This window comes from Calliphora vicina, chromosome 3 (genome assembly GCF_958450345.1).
Source record: "Calliphora vicina chromosome 3, idCalVici1.1, whole genome shotgun sequence".
NCBI lineage: Eukaryota > Metazoa > Arthropoda > Insecta > Diptera > Calliphoridae > Calliphora > Calliphora vicina.
In genome coordinates, this window is record NC_088782.1 from 1,414,269 (window position 1) to 1,420,268 (window position 6,000).

Here is a 6,000-nt window from a genome sequence, read left to right on the forward strand (position 1 = left end):
CGGTTGCTATCACGAATCTGTTTGCTCTGTGCAGGACTTTGATCAGATTATTAACCTAATGACATGATCAGTCAATTAATTAATTTATTTATTAATGAATTAGCACTTCATCAAATGTGGTTATTAAATACGGTAAAATAGGGAGAGATTTTTGATTTGAATAAAATTATTATTAAATTTATTGAAGAATTATTATATATTTATATGTATATTTATTTTATCGCTAATTGTGCTAACCACATTAAACATATAAACATCAATTACACAGGTCAACAGCAAAAAAAGGCTTGACTAACCACTGTACATACTATATATTTGATGTATCATGGCTAGAGCGAAATGAGCAAATTCAGTTAATTTTGAATAAATTTGAAATGAGTCCATCGATTTTTATGACCGATATCTCATTTTGTTCTTAGTACATGTGGCTTTGCGATAAAGCAATAAATCTGAACAATTTCTGTCGTTTTCAATTTTTCATAATTTTTTAAAACAAAAAAAGTTTGCTATTTTCACTTAAAAAATATATATTTTGCTTCAATTTGTTATTATAACTCCGAAACTACTGAGCCGATTGAAACGTAATGTATATATGAAAATTTGTACATACCACGGGGAAAATGTTTTCAAAATTCAATCATTGAAAAGAAGAACATTGACTACTCAAGTTTATACATATCAAACAAAAACAAAAATTTTGTGAAAATGTGTGAATTCACTTAATTGTGAATAAATTCTAATGGAATCAATCGATTTTTATAATCGATATCTCATTTTGTTCCTATTAGATGTGGCTTTACGATAAAGCAATAAACTTGAACAATTTCTACCGTTTTAGATTTTTCATGAGTTTTTTTAAAACAAACTCATTTTTATTTTCATGTAAAAAATGTATTTTTTGCTTCAATTTGTTATTATAACTCCGAAACTACTGAGCTGATTAAAACGCAATATATAAACGGATGAAAGGCAATGTAAATTTAAATTTGTCTATGTTTACTTTAATTTTTTAAGTAATCATTAATTATATGGAGAAACTTCTAAAAAAAATTCAGAATTTTACTTAAAAACTTTTGTAAAAAAACCTCTCCATAGAATTAAAAATTTGGACCATATTTGTGCTACTGGAACTACAATATATCAAAACTGTGTAGTGGTTTAAAAAGCCTGTAAAAATGTTTCGATTTTGTTGCCCTGTGTTATCGTTCTATTAAGGAAACAGTATGTTAAAGTCCGATATTTCGACCTTAAGAATTAATTCTTTTAATTCTCTTCTGCAATAACAGTCAACCCGTATTAATTTATATTCGAAATAGTAATTGTTGTTGTTTTTATTTTTATTTCAAAACATTAAATACAATATTAGAGACAAAAATTTAAATAAACTCGTTAAATTAGAGTAGGCGCTCATTTAAATAAAGAGTTGAAGTGTCTTAATAACTTTTAATCACGTGTCCCCTATAGCGTTTTCTACTTTTCGTGTTTGTTTATTTTTATAAACAAATTAGATTTGGAATACATTACTACATAGTATGCACTTATTTTCTAGTTAATTAATTAACTATGAAATGTTAAAAAAGTAACTGGTGATGTCGGGCCAATCAAAAATTTAATTTGATAATGCATTGATTTATGATCAGTAATATACAATTGGTTGGTTCGTTTCTTGCAAGTTTTTACTATGTATTTTTACTAGTATTGGAAATTTTCAATACACAACTGAGGTCTTTGACAAGAAACATACATACTTAATTATAATTTCTAGCGCAATTTTTGTGATTTTACTTTTTAATAATTTATTTCAACTTTTGCGATGGACTTTGTGACTTTGCATTCGTTAACGTCATTGAACCTTCTCTAAACTTTTACTTCTATTCTTTGAGCATATGTATAGGGATTTTTTGCAATCGATCTTTATTAATTATAATCTTTGTACAAGCTACTCCAAAACAAATAGTTTAAGGGCATTTTAAGTCAAAATCTATTTATGAAAATCTAAGAGAAATTTTATATTGTATTTGATGTGGCGGCTTCGTTTGTATTCAACCTGATTTCTATAACAATCATTTTATTTCTTTTTCCCAAATTATGTTTAGATGAATGACTGATCGTTTTTGTGAACACCTAAAGTTTGCCAAATCACTTTAGCTGCTGTTTGATAACTATGATTTATGATGGAATAAAGGATGAGGGTATTCTGTAATTATTACTCTGCGAAATAAACTAACAAAATTGTGAAATAAAGTTTAAAAAAACTAATTATTTTAAACAAACAAAAATTTACTTATATTGGTCGATAAGCAAAGATAACTACACAAATCATAGGGTAACATAGAGACGAGACACTCCGATTTGTCAAACAAAAATACAACAAATAATATTTCTGATACAACAACAAAATACATTGTCTAGCATGTATTTTGTTGTTGCAAGAGATAGGTTTTTGACAACAGACTTAGGTTTTTGACAATTCCGTCTCGTCTCTATGTTACCCTATGACACAAATTTCTTTTAAAATTTGACAACTCTTCTTTATTTTCTTTACATGTCGCACTCGTTCAACAATACTGTATTAACTCAAAATTTTAAAATGTTCAGTAGAGGCCAAAAACTGTTTGTGATTACATTTTAAGAGAATTTGAAAATCCGAATACATCATACTAAGCAAATTCCATTTGAAAATATATTTACATTGTTTTTGTTTAAAATTTTTGCAATTATTGCAAAATAAATCTATTTTTTGAGATACTACCATTTTTCTGGAACTTCTCGATATTTTTTGTACTATTTTAACAACAAAACAGCATCAACTCAAAATACAACCAAATTTAAATAAAACAATTTGATTATTTTTAACTTGAATAAAGGCTCAATTCAAAATAATACATTTTTTTATGAAAATATACGATGTATTTCTATTTAAATTTTTGTATTAACTCAAAATAATACCTTTTTGTTGATACAAGGTAGTCACTAATTATCACGAAAATGTGGTTTTCGAGATAAAAGAGTAATCGGAATACGTTGAAATTTTTACAGTAGATAGATATTGATGTTGTTAGTTGATTTCTTGCAAAAAGTGAATTTTTAAAAATTTTGAGTTAATACAGTATTGTTGAACGAGTGCGATATATATAATGTTAGTAGCTGAACTCCTCCTTAACGGCTGGGCCGATTTCAATGAAATTTGTTGTGTGTGTTTGTGTGGATACGTGGATGGTTTAGATTCACAATTGACCTATATAAGTGCCATGGGCGTGGCACCTCCCATAAAATATAAAAATGTATTAATAGCTACCGAGTAGAATATAAAAATTAATTATGTGCAAAATTTTCACTCATTTTATTTCAATTTGTGTAAGAAAGTACAGATTTTTCACTGAATTTAGTACAATATAGAAATTTCCGTTTATCAAATCTAATATAAACCATATTTTACCTGATTACAGATATTAAACTTTAGGTTAAATGATATTCTATAGGATTAATCTGAAAACATGTATTCGTCTAGGAAAAAACTCAAAGAAAATATATTAAAAAATGTACACATCCGACTGTTTTTTTTTTTTGTAATAAAATATTTCATTTATTTAACTTCAATTTATATAACCAAGACTTAGGGGCCATTAATGGCTAATATAAAAAGATAATATATAAGATCATATACATAAAAAGAAAAAAACTCAAATACAGCTAAATTATGGGGTTTGAAAACTCTCACTAGTGATTCAAATTTATAAATTGTACCAACAAGCATTAAAAATTGTACTTTTTTGAATCTGATTGTACCAAATCACTTAAAATGCGATAAAAAATATAAAATATCTAATGTTGTTTTTAATATTATTCTGTATTTGTGTGTAATGGGTAATTGGTACTTTTTATTCTAATGATACTTTTTAACTTATCGATAAAAAAATTGGAATCAAAGATTCGGAGCTTAGTGGTATAAAACTACCGAAAAGAGAGACCTTTTTTAATTTTCTGAAAGAGGAGCAACTTTTATAATAATTAAATATTCTTTTATGGAAAAAGTACCAATTTTAATTATTTTTATTCTTTAACCAAAAATACCAAATTTATATTTGGTATTTTTTGACAAGCAAAGAAAACGATTTAAAATTTATTTCTGTGTTTATTGGCTTAATAAAGTACCAAAACAAAATTTTCACCCGTTTTCTCCCCTAAAAACAGATAAAATTAATTAATAAAATAAAATTTTTAAATTTATTTTTTAAGCTCGAAATAATTGTACCAAATGAGTCATTGGTGTACCATGGTCAAGGTTGCCAAATCTTCAGCTCAGAAAATGGCTAGATTTATAAATAAAAATTTCTAGAAATAGCTAAAAACCCAAAATAACTGAATACAAATTCATAAATATTGTATTTTTATTCAGTGAGATGGACTTTACTAGTACACCAAATATTACATTTCTTACCCCCATTATCACGAAATCTGGTTATGAGTTAACTCACAGTTTTCATATTATACAAATTTTAACCGACAGTATAACTATTAGTTAACATAATCAGACTTCGTGTTAATGGGGGATAGCAAATTAAAAATTGTAATATCAATAAAAATGATTCGGTTTTGATAAATTAAAAAAAAAATTTCTGAGCACTTATATATAAAAATTGATTTTTAAATATGTTTGATGTTTTTGCTTTGGAAACAATTTCGCAGCGTGTTTTCATAAAACCAATAATCATAGACAACAACTAGATAGGTAACTGAGAGCCAAAAACCTAAGTCTGTTGTCAGAAACCATTGTAGAATTAGCTCAATTATACATTCCCTATAACATCAAACAAAAGAAAATTAAAAAATATAAAAAGGAAACGCCAAAAAATAATTGAATTTAAATTTTTATTACAAAAATGTACTAACAATTGAAGAAAAACTATATTTTTTTAATAAGTGTGTATAATTTCAGTTAAAACGTAACAAATTTAAAAAATATCGCGGTAACAAATTAAAAAAAGTTAAGTGATTAAATACATAGTTTGACGTTTAAGGGGTGAACATTGGAAACTCTCTCTAATAATTGTACCTGGTAACTGATTGTACCATGGTCAGAAACCTAATTCATGAGAATGTATTGCATGTATTTTGTTATTGTATCACCCGTATGTGTGAAAAGAGAGTAATTTTTCAATATGTATTACTCTCTCCTTCCGTTCTATGTGTTTATTCTATGCCAATAATTCTCTATCCAATCATCTACAGGCGCATAAATAAGAATTTTTCTTTGTCATTTCATAAAAAATATTGTTTTATTTATAAAAAATTACAAAAATTACAAAAAAAATTTAAAATTAAAAAAGGCTATGACCAGTGTTGCCGTTTTGGTTATTTATAACCAAAATTGGTTATTTTTTTTCCTGATGTGTAGATGTGTATTTATTTTTCATTTTGGTTACTTTTTTCAAAACATTTTGTTATAGACAGATTTTTCAATATTTAATTATACGATCCTAATGAGATCGAATGCGTTTTTCATATATTGCATGCAAAATGTGTTACAACTAACTTTCTGTTAAGACAGTATGTTTTTGAATTCAAAATTTACATTTCATATGTTAACTAGTAACATTTTGCATGAAATATTTGAAAAAAACGTAAAAATGTTTCAAATGTGGCAAGGTTTGTGGAACTTCTGAGGAGTAAATAAAGGCTTTTTATATAAATATTTGATATTGTTGAAAACGTTAGGACTTGAATATTGATGTTTTAGTAAAATTAAATAATTTTATAAATTTTTGGGACGTCATTGACCTTAAAAACTTAAAAAATTATGATATGTTGATTTTCCATAAAAAAATATAACATTTGTAAAATTTTAACGGTTAAAGATATCATAAAGAAATTTGGAATTCTTTATGATATATTTGGAATTTTTTTATTTTCAAATACCAAAACTCCTAAACCGAGGAAAATGTGTTCCAAAAACTGAGTCTTTTTTAGAAAAGTGCCTACTGTGACATTATTTACCGT